At 39.0% G+C, this 23,363-nt stretch overlaps 1 long non-coding RNA gene across 1 annotated transcript; it reads left to right on the top strand.

The window, feature by feature from the left end:
• Positions 1-4,972: 4,972 nt before the first annotated feature.
• On the top strand, positions 4,973-14,397 carry LOC140501722 (uncharacterized). Its single transcript, XR_011966335.1, has 3 exons — positions 4,973-5,534; positions 7,605-7,766; positions 11,756-14,397. It is a non-coding gene; the product is annotated as an uncharacterized lncRNA (long non-coding RNA).
• Positions 14,398-23,363: the final 8,966 nt, after the last annotated feature.

Consider the following 23,363-nt stretch of genomic DNA (forward strand, 5'->3'; position numbering starts at 1 on the left):
TCCATAGACTGTAGTGGAGTTGGAAGACACCTGGCCTATTGGGTACTGTCAAAACAGACTGAACAGATCTGCTTTTTCTTTCCTGAAGAGACTCCTTCCATTACTGAGACTTCTGAAGTTTAACACCTGTGATTACATGAATTACTGTCCACACATTGTCATGGCTCTGTTGGGGGTAACAGGAGGTTGACCTTTTACCCTAAGTCCTGAAGTCTCATTGGGTTGATGATTTTCTGTCATATTCCTACCCTAGACTTCCCTGATTGCCTATAAAGGAAAACAAACTCCACATTCATCAAGATCTTGCTTTTTAAGTTAATTAATTTGAGTTAATATTTCAGATGCCCAGTCTACTGGAAATGAAAATCTCAAATCCATTCGACTGACTCAAACAGATGAATTGTCTTGATTTGCAAGCTATTTTATTATATTTGGTATACTTTTGCATCATGCTTAACCTTTGCCCTTTATCATAATTTTTCTTTTTGCTCACCTTCCCCCCAATCCCCCACCTCAAGCCTTGATGGTGTTTTTTAAAGGCCCCCATAGAAATCCTGAGGGATCTTAAATTTAGATGGGTGATGGAAGGGGAATTTCAGCCTGTATGGGAACCCTGGCAAACTGTAGCTCTCAGCCCTCCACTTACAGGGAATTGCATCATATTTGTTTGTTGGGAGGATTACAACTTACAGGGAAAATGGTGTGGAAACCCTTCTGCTTTGGGAGAGAGTTTGGGACCTACTGCAAGCTTTTGTAGCGTCTCTGTGCCTGAGCAGCAGTAGATCAACGTGTTTCTCTGCACAGCCCCTTGCTCTGATTATTACCCGGCTGCTGTTGGAGGTCATGCCAACTGCTTAATTACATGGAAAGTTATGAAATTTCCCGGGCACCAGAACATTGTTTGACTGTGCATCCTCAAAGAAAATAAACTTCTTTCTCGAATGGGATGCATCTGCCAGCAAGCTACTGTGTCTGGTGTGACAACATGCAAAAATACTATCCAGTCTATGACTGGGGGAGAACCTTGATTTACCTTTCCAAAGAGCACCACTGATCTGGAGTACAATAGAGCCATTTTAAACCCAGAGAGAGATTACATCTGAGTACTTCAAGTCAGACTTTTCCTTTCATTGAACGTAAACAATAAAATCTATGAAGCCTTTCCTGCTTCATTTAGAAACAGAGGACTACATTCTCACTGTGAACAGCCCTATAAAACCCTGAGTTTCATTTTTAAAAAAAAGTGTTTTCGTTAAGGGGATGATTATGTAGACCTGAATTTTCCCACAATGCCCTTGTCCACAGAGAAAGGGATCTGAGGAGGAATGATTGTGTCCAGGGGAAACCAAGGCTGGGGGGGGAGTGAGTCTCTGACTTGGGGTTCATTTAGCCTGACAGAACTTGGGAGTACGCAGGCATCTGGGTTTCCCATGGTGCAGTTATTCTGTCTGCCTGCATGCTGGGAAAAAACAAACACTGTAAAAGTTTTTACCCCATTTGGAAAAAAGAGTAATGAAAACAGACCCTTAGAGATCCTCCTGAACAGTTCTTTTTTGTGAGGCATTAACTGCACTTTCTACAGGAAACAGCTTGCCCAGTGCAGAGGGTGGGGCTCTCTCTTATTTCTCTAAACACTTTGGGTGGGGGGAGGGAAGGATAAGGCACAAATACCAAATGTTAGCTTTAACCCTCAAAGTCCAAAAATTCTAGGTTAAGGAAAGGTCACTTTAAAACATGCTGTAACGTGTGGAGCTAAGCTCAGACATCTGGCCATCTTCTGTCTCTGAAGAGGTAGAGGGTGTCTGTCTGTCCCTCCTAAGAAAAGCTGAAAAGTTGTGGGGAAAGTGCTTGACTATCCGAAGTTATCCTAACCTGTAATTGTTTAATCGGTAGGTGGTGTTGATCTGGGAACCAGGTTAAATATTGAAAAAAGGTTCTCTCTCTTCACTGCTTCTCCTTCCTGGAAGCTAACTTAGACTGTATCAAAGTTTTGGGTTTTCGTGTTTTGTTTTTTTTTAATGAAGGCATTCCTAGTGCCATTGTGCTATAAATCCTGTCTGATCCAACCTTCAAATATTTATGTAAACTGAAATATGTCTGGAAAGAAGTCAAAACAAAACAAATATGCCACACAACCTCCTCATTCCGGCTTGTCCCTCCTCCCTCATTTACATGCATGCTTAAGCTTCTCCAACTGGCTCCCAACTGTTAGGGGGGTGGTTAATTAGTGATAATTGCTGAGACGATTCCTTTGAGTGCTCTGATGGCCTCCTGCCTTGCCAACCAATTTAGACTGCAGCTTTCGGCAGTTGTGAAATGCATGAACAGCATTTTTTTTTTTTTATTGTGGCAGATAAGTGCGATTGGGTTATCCTCCCTATGACTCTCTGCTGAAACAATTATCGCCTTTTAAATATACCTGTGAGTTAGTCACAGCCTATTCCCTCTGGGGTGAACTCGGAATTTACTTGTGTGCTCCTTGTGACTAGAATGGGCTTTTCCCCCTTTATGGGGAGCACTGTGTTGTGCTTGCTAGGGCTGGGCTGGGCTACGCCTGCCTCTGCTAGTAAATAACAATGCATGTCACTTTCAGATCTAAGCACCACTGGGATCCCATCATCTATCTTTTGGCTTGTGGAACTACACAATTAGAAAGAGAAGAAGGACGCTCAGGCAATGACTGGCTTCATATTCTAGGTTTATGAAACCCCAAGGAAGGTGCTGCTCACCAGTGGAAATTTGTTTAAGTGTTTCTTAAAGGACTTTATCCTGACCCTAAGTTTAGCATGCAGGAAATGAGTAGATACCTGATTTTGCCCTCAAGTAGTCTATATCTAACTGGGGAGAAGGAACAGATGTAAACCAAAGAGAATATGACTCACTGGGGTTTACAAGCACATAGGCATGAGAGCTAAGGAGCCTGGGAAGTGAGCAAGTTAAAAGTTAGGGAGGATTATTGGAGGAACAGAAGTCAATAGAATAGGACTGTGATGGGGCATTCCCGAAAAATGTTCCTTACAATCTCCTTCTACCCAGACCCTCATTCAGTCTCAATCAGTGCTTACCACTAGAGGATGATAGAGTTGGATGAAAAATTATCAAATTATCTGGTCCAAGCCCTTTCTTTTAAAAACAAAAACCAAAATTTGAAGTTGGTTGTTGTTCTTTGTCTTCGAAGAGGACCAAAATGACATCACCATGATAAAGTGGAATTTCAGTGTGTCCGACTGGCTGATCAGACCAATATAAGCTCGGAATACTCTGCCACAGGTTGGGCACAGATAGTTCATGTGAATATTTGGAGTGCATGCCGCAAATTTGCACATCCTACTTTTACTTTGTGCAGTCTCAATTCTGCTTTGCTCAAAGAGCACAGCACCCTTTCTGATGTGGGCACACCATGCTGAGCAGTCCTGTGCCAGTGTCACCTACATGGCACAGTCAAATCCAAAGTTCTTGAGAGTTCTCAGATATTCACTAACTGTATGACCCTGGGCAAATCACTTAACCCTGTTTGCCTCAGTTTCCTCATCTGTAAAATGAGCTGGAGAAGGAAATGACAAATTGCTCCAGTATCTTTGCCAAGCTAACCCCCAAAGGGGTCACAAAAAATTTACTAACACAACTGCAAACGACTTAACAACAACAGACCTTTACTGGCTGTGTGTCCCTGAGCAAGTCACAGTTTCAGATTCCTCATCTGTAAAATGGGGATAATAACAGCACCTATTTCCCAGGGTGGTTGTAAGGATCAAATGACATAATATATGTCAAGCGTTTTGCAAACTTTACGGTGCTATATAAATGCTAACCAGTAGCAGTAGCAGAGAGGGTGGTAGTAGCTGATCCAGATTCACACCCTGATGTGCTTTTTCTGATCCTCTCACTTAACATGACATACTTAACTAGCTTGCCTGGGGACCTAATCTATGGCCACACCCTTCATCTTTCTATGCATTAGACAGTTGGAGTTAGTCTGGAAAGACTTGAGGGAAGAGTGAGGTGAATTAGAATTTTGAAGAAGGGCTTTGGTTTGGTAGAAAGGAGGTGGGAAGGATGCTGAAGGTGGAAGATTGGCATGCAGTTCAGGTGAGACATAGAGGGGGTGGCAAGCTATTGGAGCAGGGCCAGTGAGCTAGAGGCCAGTTAAGAAAGTCTGTCATGGAGGGCAGGGGTGTGGGGAATCTTGACTTGTATGTCAGCAAACCTTCAGTTTTCAGGTGCAAGGGAAGGAAGACCCAGAGGAAACCATGTGACATTTTTAGGTTTACCGGAAACCACCTCAGTTTAGTGTAGAACAGTCAGGAAAACATGGCAAGTACTCAGTCTTGCTAAAACCCAAATCAAACAAATATAGTGAAGAATGTATTACTAGCCAGGGGGACTGAGGATCAGATAGAACACATTTTACTTATTTGTTTTTGAGCTGTGATTTTTTTCCACCATGTGCTCATATATTCAATAAATGAACAATCAACCAGTCAATCAACAAGCATTTATTAAGATTTTACTGTATTCCTAACTCTGTGCTAGCCACTGAGAATGTAAAGACAAAAATGAAACTCGAAGAGTTACTATTCTATTGTGGGAGACATTTACAAAAAAAAAGTCTTTTTTAAAAAAAATCCTGTCCTGAAATTTGTAAGGCCTTGAGTATGGATGTAGATATGAGAAAGTTGAGACTCAAAAATGATATGTTAATGTTCCTCTATCTCTTTGTGTTTCTTTATTTGTAGCAAGCAAGTGGTCTCAAACATGGTCAACCATGGTCTCCCTCAAAATGTTCCTTGGTGGTACTATCAGATTCTGAATCCTAGATGGAATGAAGTATTGGCATGATCTAGCACCTGATCATCTAATTGTTTAGTTCTGTTTCTCATCCTTAGAATACCTTTATATTTTTATAAATTTTGTATTTACTTGTCTGTGTATGTGTTGTTTTCCTGTAAGATCCCTGAGGACAGGGAGTGTTTCATTTTGGTTTTTGTATGGCCAGCAGCCAGAAAAGTGCCTAATGGAGTAGGGCAGAGATGGGGAACCTGAGTCCTTGCAGCCATACATGGCTTTCTAGAAGTTCAAGGATCTAAGTTCCCCACTCTGGAGTAGGCACTTAAATACTTATTGAATTAAATCACTTCTTGAATTGAACGAGAATTCTCTACAAAAAAATTTCACTAACATTTTCTGCTAGTAAAATGAAGACAAAATCTCCTTGCTAACCAGCCCTTATGTTGTTCTTTAAGGTTTACAAAGCACTTTACCTACATTATCCTACTTCATCTTATTTAGAAATCTAAGTAACTTACTCTGAGAATTAAAGAAAAACTCTACTTTCCCCTTAAATTAAACAATTGCCTCAAGGGTCTTTTTTTTATTTTTTATTTTTTAGTTAATGAAGTTCTACTCCCTGCAGAAATCCTGCTCTGATGCTTAAATAAGGTGTGGAGATGACCTGGCTTCTTGAAGTCTGTCAACGGAACGTTAGCAGCTCTAACAGGGCTTCCCAAGCTGCCAAGGCTACCAGGATGGACATGGTGAGCCAACTATCCAAAGATGAGCCTGGTTGAGTGTAGCACATGATGGTCTTGATGTGCAGCTTATGCTGAAGCAAGTATAGACAGCTCTAGTGCCTCCTTCTCTGCCCCTCCTCTAAGGGAGACTTTGAGAAGCACAGGTTGGGGTCAGAGGCATGCCACTCTGCTTTCTTCAGAATGAGGGAATGGCATGCTAGAATTATATTTGCTTCCTCAAATATTGTTAGACTGGGGAAATAACTTCAAGATTCAATCTAAATTCCTGATCTCTGTTCATTAACAGAGAAAAATGGCACCAAGTTCTATATCCAAGATTTGACCCCTTTCCCACCAAGATATCAGTTCCACAATGTACATACATAGCAAATAACAAAGAAACCCATTTATTCAAGTTAATGGCAAAACAGAAATTGGAGAAAGTATACATTTGAGAATATACACCAGACAGTACAGATGGAATGAGGTCTTCCTTTGGGAGTGAGGTCATGCAGTTCAACCAAAAGAGAGATCTTAATTAGAATAGCCACCTTCTCTCCTTTGAAGCTAGAAGCCAGAAGAACTCAAAGAGACTAAGGAAATGGAATCTTTCTTCTCTTTTGTTCTTTTTAACTCTGCCCTGTTCCTTCCCCTTCCCCTCAACCTCCCCAGGCACAGGGCATTGATCTCTATCAATGAGAAGGGAGTCCCATACCAACTGTAAGTGCCTGAGGAAGTCTTTGAACACCAGTTTCCTAACTTCAGACCCCAAACTCTTTTCCATCAGGCTATGAGACTCCTTTGGTCTCATGAGACTCCATTGTCTAATGTCCACTAAACTGATATGGCATGGTGAGAGAATAAGCATTTATTTAGAACTTACTATGTGCTAGGTACTATGCTAAGTGCTTAAAAAATATTATCTTGTTTCATCCTCATGACAAAATGGCAAGGTAAATGTTCTTATTATCTACATTTTACAGTTGAGGCAATTGAGGCAACCAAAGATTGCCCAGGATCACACAGCTAATAAATATCTAAGGCCCAATGTGAACTCAATGGTCCTGACTCTGTGTCTAGCTCTTGATCTACCGAGTCACCTACCTACCTAGCTGTTGGAATTAAATCACATCCACCTTAATATTATCAACATAAATGAAACCAGAGAATATAAAGAAATGATAGCTGAATAGAAGAATAGATCATAGTTTCTCTTTGAGAAGTGAATGGAGAAGTTCGTAGGATCATAGAATTTTAAATATCTTAAATATCTTGGTTTCATGGGACACCGACTTTTAGTCATGCTACCTATAGTGCCAATGCAATATTCATAGTACCTATGATGGCTAAGAATATGCCAGCATAATTCTGAATGGCAAAATGTAGCAGACTCTTCATGGAAGACAGAACCAAAGCATTTATTCAAACACCAGAAAGCTGAATCCCAACATAAGAAGACCAAATCCATCATAGCAACAAAGAAATCTATACACAATAACAATTCAAGGGTCACTACCATCCTCAAGCCTTCCCTCTGTTAGGCTTCCTACAAACCAACTCCCTTAAACAAAATCCCAAACAAGCTCTCCCACTCACACTAGTTGCTGCCTGCTCTTTCTTTCCCAGCTCTGACTGCTGGGACTCACTTTCTACTCCACCTCTTCCTGCTCCACCCATTCAGCAAACTCCTCCCAACACAGGCTTCATGTGACTCAGACTTTCATGTGACCCAGGCAGGTCACATGGGCCTATTAATGGATGGGAAAGAGCTTCCCATTTAAATTGACATTACGCTGCCTTGCCATACTCATGATAAACTTAAGGAAATAGGCCACCTGGAAGATAGTTTAAACTTATTTGCCAATATCTGTTGGAGAGAAATAAGAAGTAGAGAAAGTATATGAAAAACTTTACAAGATCCTTCAAAAGAATTCAAAATATCCCTTGATACTTAATGATTTCAGGGTAAAAATGGGCTCAGAGGAAATTTGAAAAGTTGTAAAAAAAAACTTTACAATTAAGAAATGAAAGAGATCAAAGTTTTGGAAATGATTCAGAATCCTCACACTTGTCTATCATTAACACTTTAATCAGGAAGAGAATTGGAATATGCTGGAGGTGATAAACCTTGAAAGTGACTCTCTCTTGACACCAAGCTGCCTCCATCAAGCAAATTCAGGAAAGGTTGAACTAAACTTCCAAGAAGCAGAAATGAAGGAGGAGAGAATTCCAGGCATGGAAGACAAAGGCAAAGAGGTAGGATATAAAATTTCAAATATAGTTAGTTTGACTGGAACATTAGAATATATGAGTGGGATTAATGTGAAGTCAAGAAGAAAGGTTAAGTCAGTTTAGAAATATAGGTTGAAATCATATTATGGAGGACTTTAAATGATAAGTCAAAGAATTTTCATTTTAGCCTAGAGGCTACATCAATCCCCTGAAACTTCTTGAGTTTCAAGTTTGGCATCTGTATGGAAGTTTGGACAGTGGAGAAATTGGAAATAGGGAGAACAAATGTAGACTCTACAATGGTAGAGTACTGAATTTCATTCCAGTTTTCATCTTGGTATTTAATCATAATTCAGTATATATTCTTGGTTTTTTAAAAGTGAGTTCTAGATTTAAATTTAAATATCTATAGTCCAGGTGTATATGTTGGAAATGCATTAAGTAAATAGGTTAAAAAATGATGAGTAAAAGAAAAAAAGGCTTGGATTCTGGCCAAAATATTTGAGCCTGAAAAGTACCTTTGGACATTATTGTAAATTATTTTTTTGCTAAACTATGTTAAAATTCTTAAAACTCTTTTGTATTTAAGACTGAGATCATGTTTGAGGAACAAGTAATCTCTGATGAAATATCATTGCTGGACAGCATAGCATTCTACATCTGAGCAGTAAGCTTAAACTGCCAGCAGCTGTTCATATGTAACAAGGATTGTAGAGGATCTGTTTGGAGTGAAAAGAGAATAACTAGTGTATCACTTGGGAAAAGCAGCATGGAATTAGAATGAAAGATGGAAAATATTCACAGAAGAGTAGGGAGTTTGGATTTGACCATAATCATGGGAGGTTTGGGAGAGTGACATGGAGTGATTAGAGAGTTGACACAACTATAGTAGTAGTTCACTTATCGCTCTACCTATTGAACAAGAAAGTCTTTATTTACAACAGAGAAGATAAATAGCATCAACACGGAACAGACCACCGGGAGTTACAAAACAGTGTGTCAAACTACCCATGTGGGACACACGATGGTCAGTGTCCATATGTTAGAGGATGAGAAAGTCATGGACTTACAAGAACCAACGAGGTTCTTTGAGCTAACCAGTAAAGAGGAATTTGTGACAAAATCAATAATAAATGGCCATAATTACATTAAATTTCTAATGAAGATGACAGCCAGTTCCTTTCCTTCCAAGCAGGGAAAAGGAAAAAGGGCTTTGCCAAATACCTGAAACATGATCTGCTGTCACCTACCCCATTTTCAAAGAAATCAAATCCTTATAGCTTATGAACTAAGGAAATGCTTATTTGTGTGTGTATTCTTTTTTAAACATTAATATTAAGACAATATCTGAGTTTATGATTTTCTTAGGCTAATGTTACATTTAGCTTTTTTCAGTTGGTGGCCTGGCCTGGGAAAAAGTTTGTCAGTATGACACACAAAGTGGATGAGCTTAAATGCAGTAACCCCGGAACTGACTGTAGAAGATGATGTCCTGGAACACTCTAAACCCTCCATGAGACAATAGATAGGTCAGTGTTTTCAGACACAGCAAAGAAATTGGTAGGCTAATTTCTTCATAAAAGAACTAAGTCAATGAAAAACAAATGGAAGAGGGAGAGAAAAATGGCTTGGAATGGTGGCCTACAAGTCAATTGCATGGTGCTACTGAGCATATCAAGGAGAAGAGATGATAGAAGCAAGGTGATTAGGGAACCAGAACCTTAAAAGAGCTATTCTATATTTCTGCTTCAGTGGCCATAATACTTGAATTTTGCTTTGGTGTTTGATGAATATTAATTAATGACTGAAAGAGGAGATGCCAGTCAAAACTATGGGGGAGAGGAGTTTTAAGCCCCTCCCTGTTGCCTTGGTTCCCCTCAGGCTCAGCCCCCTGCTGTGGACACTCACACAGGGCCCTGCCCCCCACAAACCCCAACCTCTTTCCTACTTTTGTGGCTGCTCCCATCGCCCCTGGAGCTCAAGAGCAGGTTAAGACAGTTTATTAACAAGATACATCTGTGCAGCATGGATTAGAGTGAGAAAATGGACAGGGAGTAAGACCCATATAGAGGTTATTGTAGTAAGCCAGATGCAAAACGATAAAGATAGTAGGATAGTGGCAATGATATTTCAAAAGAAAGGTTGGGTGGAAGAGACATAGTGAAGAGTAATTGGTAAAGTTTTGTGTCCAGTTGAGTATAAGAATAAGGTCGTAGGCACATTGTGTGATGACTGACTTTGATAGACTTAGCTCTTCTCAGCAATGTAAGGACCTAAAGCAACTCCAAAAGACTTATGATGGAAAATGCTGTCCTCGTCCAACCAAAGAAATATGGAATCTGAATGCAGATGGAGGCAGACTATTAGCTCTCTTTTTTTGTTTTGTTTTGTTTTTTCTCATGGTTACTCTCCTACGTTCTAATTCTTCTATATAACATGACTCATGTGAAAATGCAAACAATAAATGCCAACTATTATCATTAAAAAGTAACCATGGATATAAATGAACATCGTGCAAAGACAAGGACAGGAATGAGTTCCTGAGATGATCAGGCAAGTCTATGAGCTGTTAAGCAGACCAGACTGGTGGAAATAGAGATATAGGTGCTTAATAAATCATTGTTGGTTGCTTGATGGTTGACATTTCCCACAAAAGCTTGTTGGATTACCTTGGGAGAAAGGAACTGAGTGTGTTCATTGACATTTAACAACAGCTCTTCCCTGATGAAAAAAAAAGATGGAGATTAGATGTATTGAGGTTCTATCACATCACACTGTCATTAGGGTTTGTTTTATTTCACATACACATATATATTTGCAACTGTAGCTGGGAAATCTCAATCTTTTTCTCCTAAAATCTATCATTTACAAACCTTCGTTTACCTAGGTGTCCCCCTGCTTTCTTTTCCTTGTACTTACTGACTTTGATATTCATATGGTTGATCTTCCTAACACCCTAGGCTCTCAGTTTATCAATCTCTTCAGCAGTACTAGATTTAGGCATTTAAATAAAATACACCTCAGGGACTTATATTATGAGAGACCTGTGAGGATGTCAGAAACAATGGTATAGAACTTTAAATCTTAACATAAGGCCATAAACTTTATTTTGTTGTAAATAAATTTATTAATGTTTTTTGTTTTTATACTGCAAATATTTCTGGATATAGCCAGTCTTGATTTGAACTTTTCTTTGTAAGACAGAAAAACAGAAGCAAAAATAACTCATATAGTGACCACATTGGACAATATCTGCAATATTCAGTCTTTACAATCCTCCACCTCTCTGTCAAGGGAAGGTGTCTTAAGTTGTCTGTTCGCTGGGACCATGACTAAATTTTTCAGTTATTCAGAGTGGTGCTTCTTTTTAGCGTCATTTTCATTTACGTTATTATAGTCATTGTGTATATTGTTCTTCAACTTCTTATTTCACTTTGTATATGTTCATAGAAATCTTCCCATGTTTCTCCAATTCGTAATGTTCATTTTTTTATTGCACCTTTATATTACACAACATCTATACCACAGTTCAGTCATTCCTCAAACCACTGGACATCTGCTTTATTTTCAATTCTTTACTACCTCAAAAAGTGCTGTTGAGAGAGTTTGGTATGTATTATCTCTTCCTCTCTCTTTCTCCCTTTCTTCCTTCCCTCCCTCCTTTTCTCATTTCCTCCTTCTTTCTTTTCTTCCACTTTCCCTCCATCCTTCCTTCCTTCTTTCCTTCTCTTCCTCCTTCTCCTCTTCCTTCTATCTAGCAATGAGTTCACTGGGTCAAAGGATATAAAAAGTTGAATCGCCTTTTCCCCACATCTTCAAATAGTTTTCTAGAATTACTGAAACAATTCATAGTCTTACCAACATTGTATTAATGGGCCTGTCTTGCCATAGCCTTTTGATTATTGACAATTTTCCATTTTATCATCTTTGCCAATTTTCTTGGTGTCACATGAAACCTCAATTATTTTATTTGTATTTCTCTTATTGTTGTTGTTTGTCTTTCATTTTCAAAGATGACTAATGACATCATGGGGTGATGTCTTGACTCCTGCATGAATTGGATTGAAGTGAGACAGAGCTGCACAGTCATCAACCTCACACTGTCTTCCACAGTCATTGAATGCAAGTTAAAGTCAAGACAACTGGTAATGACTGGGATGTAGTGGGTGGCCTTGGCATCTTTGAAGTGCTCCACAGCACTTGCTTCAGCTGCCTTCATGGCCATTGGAACACATTGTTCTCATCCACCCATTCTGCTGAGGAAGTTTTCCCATGCTTAGGGTAAACAGTCCCCTAATTCAATGATGAGTTTGAGGCCTGTTGGCTACCCTCATCCCGTCCACCAAAATGGTTTCACCAGGATGTGGCCACTGCACATGCTACAGCTTCTTGGAGCCACAGGTGAGAGCTGAGTGGCAGGTAGACACCAAAGATGGATGAGCAACCCTGAAAAAAGCTAAGCAAGCCCTCACACCAGAGATGCTCGTCCTCCTTGAACACCTGTTTTCATATGATTATTGTTAGTTTGAAATTCTTCTTTTGAAAACTGCTTGTTCATATCTTTTGACCATTTATCTACTATGGCATGGCTCTTGGTCTCATGTATTTATCTTCATCCTCTACATTTCTTGACTACTAGGCATTTCTCAGTGATGTTGAATGCAAATATTTTCTCTACTCAATAACTTTTCTTCTTAGTCTAGGTGTGTTGATTTGTTAATACAAAATTTTTAAAATTTTATTTAATCAAAATTGTCTCTTTTAGTTCTTACAATCAACTCTATCCTTGTGTAGATAAAACAAATTCCCTTCCTCCTCCTTCTTAACTAAAGTTATGAAAGTTACCTTTTTTCATCCTTTCTCTCTGTCTTTTTTTATTAACCAAATCTTATAGGCTTTTATAGTTTATGATTGTATATGTTTTAAAATGCTGTTTTAAATCTAATTTTTGGTTTTTTCCCCCATTTTCCTAGTTTCCTAACACTTCCAGTTTTCTAGCAGTTCTAGATATATGGGGATTCTGTCAATAATTTTCTGTTCTTGAGGTCATCAATGACTGGGCTACTGGGTTTTTTTATTACAATTTTTCATTCTCATTTACATAGTTTACTTCACTGATCTTCTGTACTTTTAACCAGTTCCCAATTTTGGAAGATTACTGAATTATAATATAGTTTGAGGTCTGTTATTATCTTAGCTCTATTTCCTTCCACTTAAAAAAAGTTGCCTTGAGATTCTAGGCCTTTTTTTTCTCCAAATGAATTTTATTACTGTTTTATCTCAAATCAACAAGCATTTATGAAGAAGAGAAGAGGGGAAGAATTTCTAGAATGGAGAAGCGTTGGTGAAAATACACAGATGGGAGATGGGATGCTATGGTCTTTGAGGAACAGCAAGGATGCCAGTGTCATTGTATAGCAAAATACAGAAGAGGGCATTTGGGAAGGAGCAAGGTGTAAGAAGACTAGAAAAGTAGGAAAAGAACAAGTTATAAAGGGTTTTTAAAGCTAAATGGATGATTTTGTATTTGATGCTGGAGGTAATAAGGAGCTACTGGATGGAAGAAGGGAAATGACATGGTCAGACCCATGCTTTAGAAATATTATTTTGTAAACTGGACTGGAGTGGGAGAAACCAATCAGAAGGCTATTACAGTAGTCCAGGTGTGATGAGATGAGGGTCTGCATTACAGTGGGAGCAGTATTAGAGAAGAGAAGCGGATCTGTATATGAGATACTGGGAAGTTAGAAATCACAGGATTTGGCAATAGATTAGACATGAGGCATGTCTATTCTATAAACTGTCTCTTTGGTAATTTGATTGGTATAGCGTTAAATTGATAAGTCAAGGTCATGAGGTTTTAGATCTGGAGGGGACTTTAGAGATCATCTAGTCCAACTGCTTCATTTTTCAGATGAGGATTAATTGCTTAATTCTAAAGAGAGTAAGCAACTTCCCCTAAGATCAGACAAGCAGTAAATTGCAGAGCTTGAAAACTTATGTTCAGCGTCAATACTCTTCCCACCATGTCTTTATGTTTAGGGTCTCAGCATAGGTCAACCTACCTCAGTTACCTTCATCTATCAGATTATATTAGTCAAACCTGCTCCACTTCCAAGATCCTAAATTCTTCAGTTGTTTTCTCTGATTACAATTTCATCTCCTGCTAAGTCTTTTACTACTCCTAAGTCACCTCTTTTACTCTCATTGTAATCCACAGTTCATGAATCTTTTCCTTGTTTCCTCAGTTTATCACCCCTGTTCTGACTTTGGTTCCCTTCTTTCACAGTCTTGACCCTACAACAACTATTAGAGACAATAATTCAATGTCTCCCACCCTTGAATCTCTTTGCCCTTGTTATTTCATTGATTCCACCCTACAAATCTTGGTCTGCTAGGAGGTATGTAGCCCTCCAATGTAGTACTCTAATATTGTAGTTGGTCATTACATTTATTAGAGTGTACAAGTGTTTAAAAGGTTTTTTAAAAAAATATATAATTTTTGTTATTGTAGTTCTCTGTTCATTTTTGATACTCAAAATTTGACTTTTTCCTTTCTTTTTTTGTAATCAAATTAGCTAGTGGCCTGTCTATTTTGTTTAATTGTAGAGGGGAAGCTAACTTCTAATTTTATTTATTAATTCTTTTTTGTTTTACATGTTTACCTTTTTGATTTTTCAGAATTTCTATTTTTTGCATTTAATTGCTTTTGAAAAATTCATTCATTTACTAGGCTTTTTTAGTTACGTGCCAAATCAATTGATCTGTTCTTTTTCTTTTGTTAATTAAAGTTTTTAGAGGTATATATTTCCTTCCAAGATTGTCTTGTACTGCACAATTTTTGTATGTTGTCTCACTGTTGTCATTTTGTTTGATGAAATTATCTATTGCTTTTGTGATTTATTGTTTGATCCACTAATTATTTAGGATTAAGACATTTAATTACTAAGAAATTTTTAGTCAATTCTTCAATGACCCTTTATATTATGTATAATTTTTATTACATTGCATTTGGCCTCTGCCCCCCCACATTACATTGCAATAAAAGATACATTTAATATTTCTGCTTTTCTGCATTTGTTTTTGAAGTATTTATGCCATAATATATGGTCAATTTTTAATAGTTCCCTGCACAACTGAGTAATATATATGCTCCTTGCTATTCCTCTCCAGAGACCCTATCATAATCTAAATTTTCTCAAATTTTCAGGTCCTTAGCTTCCCTTCCTTCCTTCCTTCCTTCCTTCCTTCCTTCCTTCCTTCCTTCCTTCCTTCCTTCCTTCCTTCCTTCCTTCCTTCCTTCCTGAAAGGGGTGCACTGAGATCTCATCTATTAGTTTAGTAGTCCTGTCCAAGAAGAGAAATGAAGTTAATCTGGCATGACATGTTCTTGATGAAGCTGTGATAACTCTTTGTAATCACAAAGATGGTGTCCCTTCCTACATTTTTGAAAAAGATTTCTTTAATGATCTGTTCTAGAATTTCCCAGGAAATCAAAGTCAAATTTGGGCTTTCAGTTTAAAAGAATTCTTCCTTTTTAAAAATTAAACAATATTTGCTTTCTCCATTTTTGTGTCACGTCTCCCATTTTCCATGATGTTTCAAATATCACTGACAATGACCCAGGAATCACATCTACCAGTTGTTTTTGGTTGTGAGGAAATAGTTCATCTGGGCCAAGTAATGTGAATTGATCGAGGGCAATTAGACACATTTTTCCTATATCATTACATATTTTGGATATCAATTCCCTTTTAGTTATTTTTGTTCTGTCATTTTCAGGGCAAATGTCAAATAGAAAATAGAAGACAAAATAGAAATAAAGCACGAGGGAGAAGCACTGCTTTCCCCCTCGTGTTGGTCATCATCATTCCATCCACCCCAAGATCCTATTCTGTTGTTGATCTACATTTTTCTCCCAATATACATTAAAAATATTGTTGTTATGTTTAGTTTCCATTGCCAGGCCAAGCTTATACCTGGCCATTATTTTACAGTACTTTACCATGTTCTTATTTTGCTTGTTCCATCTTCTGTATATTTATTCTCTAATTGTATGTTGATTTGTGAGTTACCAATTCATCTACTTTGATATCTTCAGACAAATCTCATCTCCCTTTGGTGTCATTAGAATTTTACACTTGAACATTTTTTATACCCACAGAACTACTTTTCCTGAAGCATTTTGTCCCATGAGATCCCATTTATCCTTCTAGATGTTTTTAAATCTGATTTCTAAAATTTTGGATGAATGTCGTATCGAAAAAGGATTGACAATGATTATGACATCTTGGGCAAGAAATTGAAGAATATTAGGGTACAAATTGGGTTTTCCTCAGTGTTACCCATTGAAAGCAATCCTCCTTAGGTTCCTTTTAGAAAAATTGTATTTGTCCACATGAATCACCAGAAGTGGGCAGTTGTTATCCATTTTGATAAGTCTTGGTAGATTCTCTTATATCTTTAGTACATGCCCTGCGGGGGAGGGGGAACATTGTGTTATCAGTTGAGCAGGTGATCACCAACTACTTTTCTCTTCTTCCTCTGACCCTTACTAAATGATCTCTCTCTCCTGACAGCTTCTCTGGGTCTACTATATCACTCCTTGGAGGACAAACATCTTTTTTCTCAGGATATTCATATCCTTTCTCTTCTGGAAGAGCCTGAAATCTGCTTTTAAGTTCTAATTCTACAACTGTCCCTTCCTTCCTTTTCTCCTGTATAACATTCTTCTATTCTCTCTTTTTAAAAAAAATTTATTTATTTAACTTTTAACATTCATTTTCACAAAATTTTGGGTTCCAAATTTTCTCCCCCCTTGTCCCCTCCCCCCACCCCAAAACACCGAGCATTGCAATTGCCCCCGTCACCAATCTGCTCTCTCCTCTATCATCCCTCTCTGCCCTTGTCTCCATCATCTCCTCTGTCCTGTAGGGCCAAATAACTTTCTATACCCCTTTACCTGTATTTCTTATTTCCTAGTGGCAAGAACAGTACTCGACAGTTGTTCCTAAAACTTTGAGTTCCAACTTCTTTTCCTCCCTCCCTCCCCACTCCCTCCCTTTGGAAGGCAAGCAATTCAATATAGACCAAATCTGTGTAGTTTTGCAAATGACTTCCATAATAGTCATGTTGTATAAGACTAACTATATTTCCCTCCATCCTATCCTGCCCCCAATTACTTCTATTCTCTCTTTTGATCCTGTTCCTCCCCATGAATGTCGACCTCAAATTGCTTCCTCCTCCCCATGCCCTCCCTTCCATCATCCCCCCCATCCTGCTTATCCCCTTATCCCCCACTTTCCTGTATTGTAAAGATAGGTTTTCATACCAAAATGAGTGTGCATTTTATTCCTTCCTTTAGTGGAATGTGATGAGAGTAAACTTCATGTTTTTCTCTCACCTCCCCTCTTTATCCCTCCACTAATGAGTCTTTTGCTTGCCTCTTTTATGAGAGATAATTTGCCCCATTCCATTTCTCCCTTTCTCCTCCCATATATTTCTCTCTCACTGCTTGATTTCATTTTTTTAAGACATGATCCCATCCTCTTCAATTCACTCTGTGCACTCTGTCTCTATGTGTGTGTGCATGTGCGTGTGCATGTGTGTGTGTGTAATCCCACCCCGTACTCAGATACTGAATAGTTTCAAGAGTTATAAATATTGTCTTTCCATGTAGGAATGTAAACAGTTCAACTTTAGTAAGTCCCTTATGACTTCTCTTTGCTGTTTACCTTTTCATGCTTCTCTTCATTCTTGTGTTTGAAAGTCAAATTTTCTTTTCAACTCTGGTCTTTTCATCAAGAATGCTTGAAAGTCCTCTATGTCATTGAAAGACCAATTTTCCCCCTGAAGTATTATACTCAGTTTTGCTGGGTAGGTGATTCTTGGTTTTAGTACTAGTTCCTTTGACTTCTGGAATATCCTATTCCACGCCCTTCAATCCCTTAATGTGGAAGCTGCTAGATCTTGTGTTATCCTGATTGTATTTCCACAATACTTGAATTGTTTCTTTCTAGCTGCTTGCAATATTTTCTCCTTGACCTGGGAACTCTGGAATTTGGCCACAATGTTCCTAGGAGTTTCTCTTTTTGGATCTCTTTCAGGTGGTGTTCTGTGGATTCCTTGAATACTTATTTTGCCCTCTGGTTCTAGAATCTCAGGGCAGTTTTCCTTGATAATTTCATGAAAGATGATGTGTAGGCTCTTTTTTTGATCATGGCTTTCAGGTAGTCTCATAATTTTTAAATTGTCTCTCCTGGATCTATTTTCCAGGTCAGTTGTTTTTCAATGAGATATTTCACATTATCTTCCATCTTTTCATTCTTTTGGTTTTGTTTTGTGATTTATTGGTTTCTCATAAAGTCATTAGCTTCCATCTGTTCCATTCTAATTTTGAAGGAACTATTTTCTTCAGTGAGCTTTTGAACCTCCTTTTCCATTTGGCTAATTCTGCTTTTGAAAGCATTCTTCTCCTCATTGGCTTTTTGAACCTGTTTTGCCAATTGAGTTAGCCTATTTTTCAAGGTGTTATTTTCTTCAGCATTTTTTTGGGTCTCCTTTAGCAGGGTGTTTATTTGTTTTTCATACTTTGCTTGCTTGTCTCTCATTTCTCTTCCCAGTTTTTCCTCCACCTCTCTAACTTGATTTTCAAAATCCTTTTTGAGCTCTTCCATGGCCTGAGCCCATTGAGTGGGCTGGGATATGGAAGCCTTGACTGCTGTGTCTTTGCCTGATCGTAAGTATTGTTCTTCCTCATCAGAAAGGAAGGGAGGGAATACCTATTCACCAAGAAAGTAGCCTTCTATAGTCTTATTTTTTTTTCCCTTTTCTGGGCATTTTCCCAGCCAGTGACTTAACTTCTGAATATTCTCTTCACACCCACTTCACCTCCAGATCTGCCCAGCCAGCGCTTGGGGTCTGAGATTCAAATGCTGTTCCCAAGCCTCAGGGCTTTGGGCGGGGGCGGGGCTGCTATTCAGTGTGAGATCAAGTTCAGGTGCTCAGGTGGGGACAGGGCTGCCTCTCAGGCTCAGTTCCCTCAGGGGGTTTATGCACAGACCTTCAACAATGGATCCTGGCTCCTGCCTACTTGGGGAGCCCTGGTCTGCTCCCGCCTCTGCTGCTGCCTCCTGAGGGGGCCTGAGTTATGGGGGCACCCCACTCCCCTCTCGACCCACCAAAGAGACTCTCTCACTGACCTTTGTCACCTGTGGGTGGAGGGACCTGCGTGGCTGCTGGAGATTCTGTCCCTGAAGCCTGCTTGGATCTGCTCCTCTCGGTGCCACGCGGCCAATGCAGGGCTGTGCTCGGCTCCACGTCCACAGCATGATGGACCTTTTGCAAGAGGTTTTCAGGCTCTCTGGAACAGAAATCTCGTCTGCTCCATTGTTCTGTGGCTTCTGCTGCTCCAGAACTTGTTGCTCCAGAATCTTTTTTACAGATATTTTATGGGCTGTGGGTTCGGAGCTAGCGTATATGAGTCTTTCTACTCTGCCATCTTGGCTCTGCCCCCCTCTTCTATTCTCTTAACACGGACAAAGATCCAGTCTCCCCTTCTCCATGGTAGGTTCATTTTCCCCGCTTCATTGAAGTCTTGCATCTTTTTCCTTTTTGGCAGATTTCCTCCTTCTAACAAACTGGAGTGTGGGGAGGTATTCTTTGAGTCTGTTCACATTCTGCCCAGGGAAGGAGGTCAGCCTACATTTGGAACATAGCTAACTATAGTAAAATTGCAACTATCATACACTCCATGAAAGTCACTGCACAATTTTTCTTGCTCTTTTTGACTGAGATTTTAGACCTTTTTTTTAAAAAAAGAAAAAACTACTTGTGGATATTTACATCTAAACCCTAAGTTCCTTATCAAAACTTTTATATAAAATTGTTTCCTCTTGGTAGTGATAGATGTAATGATATTCCCTTCCATAATCTCAACAACAGTTTCACATTTATACCCACCTCCTCTTCAAACAGGCAGGAAATAGGCATTTATTATTATGTGACAGACCCTGTGCTAATCACCACAAGCAAAAAACCAACAGCAATTCCTCACTAACCTCCTCTCTGTTTCACCGGTTGGCCCCATCTATTCTATCATTTTCTCCTACTCTCTCACTGTTCCACTTACCTCATCTTACCTTGCCTTTTCTTGCTAACTACTTTCTTTTCCTTCTTGAGTATCCTTTTCAGCTTCTACTTCTTAATCCTCCCTGAGTTTCCTCAACACTTTTTGGATCTTTTGCCTTAATTATCCTTGATCCCATTCCTCTTTCAACCCTGATGTAGATTCGGGACCAGTAATTGGTTCTGGAAATTGTTCTCTTTCAGACTTTCCTTAATTCTTCCAAATTTCTTCTTCCCAGATTCAACCTCTCTACTTCACTAATCTAAATCCCTCCAAGTCACCCACATGATTCTTTTTGCCTTCAAATTAGATTAACATCCTTCTATTTTCTCCTACTACATTACCCTGAACCTCCTTCCACAGAAGTCCTATTTTCTAGGAACTTATGATCAGGATAGATGAGACACTCAATCTCATTAAAATCATCTGTTCTTGGACAATAACTCTCCTTCAGATTATGACTTCACGTTTTGTTGACGAATCAGATCTTAAACTGTATATGTTATTCTATTGTAACCTTGATATTATATCATTCCATATTGTAAAATATTGATTTGTGTATATATTTTATACTTTATCCACAAATATAAGCTCCTACAGGGTAGGAATTGTAATTTTTTTTTATCGTTATATCTCTAGTCACCTAGCACAAAGTTTTGTGCATAATAGGTGCTTTTTAACTTTATATTTATGTATATATTTTGTATAACTTTATATTTCTATAAAATGAAGTGGACAGAGCTAAGGCTAGAAAAAAGTTTGGGAAAGTAAAAGAACATGGAGAAGGTACAAGGAAGTGAAGGGGCCTAATAAAATAAAGTTACTCAGGCTATTCAGGTGTATGTAAACTACAGACTGGAACCAAATTGGATTAGACCTGGTAAAGCATACAGAAGAACCACATTTCTACATTTATCAGGAGAGTTCTCTGTTATTGCCTGGGGGGCAGGTAGGGAGGATGGGGTAGTAGCATGTCAAAATAGGGAATAAATGAAGACAGAATAAACAGGTTTCTCTAAAGAGAAAAGAACCTAGAGAGGGGGTGGCCTCAGGTGGCTAGACACCAGCGACCTTCATCACTGACAACTTTATAAGTGACACATAACAACCTCTTAACCTGGACAAAGTTGGACTACATAATTTTATCATGCCTGTAACTTGTCTTCCCATACACACTGTAGTTTGTTCTAGTAGAAACTCCTCTGCCTGTAGTTAGCCCAGTTACTGCCACAATACAAACACACTCAGTCTGTGTTTGAACTGTGTCTGAGATTGTTGCTGAGTCACTACAAATGGCTATGAAAGATGTATGGGTGAGAGTTTGGAAGGGGTAGTCATAGCCCAAGAAGTAGATTTCTTTCTCTCTTCTCTCCTGCTCATAATCACTCCAAACCCTGGGAAGAGGTTTTACCAAAAGCATCTGGTCTGAGCCTGCTATTTTGCTGCAGATCCTTGTGGTCCATTTTCTTTTTCCCTATTCCCCATAAGCCTCTCATTCCCAGGATCATGAGAGTGGCAGTGTCTCCATATCAGTCTAGCTTGAACTTCAAGGGCTTAGCTGCTACTTCCAGCCTTGCCCTAAGTGAAAACACTATCGAATGTTGATCAAAAGAAGTTCTTCCAGATCTGAGTAACTAGTTGTGAAATAATTTTTGTGATTACAGTTTACAAGCTTAATTAGTAAACTGGGAAATAAACCTCTCCAACCTGAGAAAATGAAAACTTGAGATACTCCCAACAAACACCTAAGGTTTCCCTGAAAGTTGCCTGACTCATCCATCTCTCTTTCTTCCCTCCAGCTGGTGTCTGGCACACCTTGCTCCTTCATGCAGAATTGATCCATTTTCTGCAGCTGGAATCTGTAGACTGCTGAGGTCATCTAGGACCCCATTCTATAGCTGTCTGCCAAAAGTAGTAACTTAAAAGAAAGTTCCCTGGAACGCAGGGAAGGTTGAATTGTAGAGCAGAACAACACACCCTGAAAAAATGCACTTTGCCTACTTTAACAGAAACACAATGTCTAGAACAAGATAAACTTTTGGTCTGTCTTGTACTTTTAAACCACATTGAATGTGTTAAGTGCTAGGAGCCACATTTGAGGCATGGCATTGCCTGATCATACTACATTCAAAGGAAGGTGATTAAGATGGTGAAGGCAACTCAAAACCATGTCACAAAATTAAAACAAATGGGAAGGTTTATCCTGGAGGAAAAAGATTTGGTGAAGGACACATGATCCCTCTATTCAGATATTTGAAGATGTCAGAGACTCAGACACTCATAAGATCAGACCATCCACTGTTCTGGGTCTCTTGGTTGCTTCTGAACATTCTCTTAATTTTCTGAAGAGACTGTAGAGAGCTGGGAATGCACTCTTTTGGGCATCAGAGAGCTCAATACTGGTGCACAGTAAATAGACCACTGGATTTGACCTCAGATGACCTGTGCTCAAATGCTGATCCTGGAATTTACTACCACTGTGACTGTGAGCATGTCATTTGACTTCTATGAGAGATAGAATGAGTGTACTCAGTTAAGCTATTGATTTATGTTTTAAAAGCATTTGTCAATGAGCTCTTGTGAATTCATTAGAGTTGGACATGAGTTTCCTCACCTGTTAAAAGAAGGTCTTAGATTAGATGTTTTCCCTCTCTAAATCTATGACATTGCATTTCCCCAAAAATTTGAGATTATTTTATGGAGATTAGCTCTAGGACCTACTTGTTCTCTGCTCTTTTCAGGGTTGCAAGGATGTATACCTTGCCTTGGCCTAGTATAAAATCTGATCTCCATAGATACAATCCAGAATTGGTCCCTTGAATCTACATTAAAGGCTATACTAGTTACACCCACATATATGTCCCTATGGGTTTCCAAACATATAGCCTTTTCCTTTCAGCACAGATTTACTTTCTTCAGAGATGCCTAACTTCCCTAATGACTGGTAACAAGTTCTTTCTTTGACCTCATTATCCCAGAGCCAGACTACTCTATCATCCCTTCTGAGTCATAGGCAGTGTCCCTGAGGAGTTGGGTGTTTCTTCTTTAATGCCATTGGTGCAAACTTCCAATATTGTGTCCTCTGACACTGTTAGGTGCTGGTGATTAGATTCCCAGTTCTGTTTAGGCAATCAATAAAAATTCTCTTTACAAAGGCATATCTTACTCGAAGATATAGCAAGAAAAAATTATAAATATTTCTCCCCAGCTCCTCAGGGGCACAATCTCTCCTCTACTTTCTCAGTGTCTGGGATAAGTGGGCTCAGATGGAACACAGTTTCTACATGGCCTTGGTCCCACCAAGAACACTTCCAAATGGGACAGCTCTATTGGATGAATCCTCTCTCCTCTTTCTTGGGGCAGTGCTGGGTTAGGTGCAAAATCTGGCATGGATTCCACTGAGACTTCCAGGTGACTTTATAACCTTATCTTACAGAGCTCACAAAGATTCTGACCTCAACTAAAATGAAAAAAAAACACCTTGGCAGAGAACTG

This window comes from Notamacropus eugenii, chromosome 4 (genome assembly GCF_028372415.1).
Source record: "Notamacropus eugenii isolate mMacEug1 chromosome 4, mMacEug1.pri_v2, whole genome shotgun sequence".
In the NCBI taxonomy this organism is placed as follows: Eukaryota; Metazoa; Chordata; class Mammalia; order Diprotodontia; family Macropodidae; genus Notamacropus; species Notamacropus eugenii.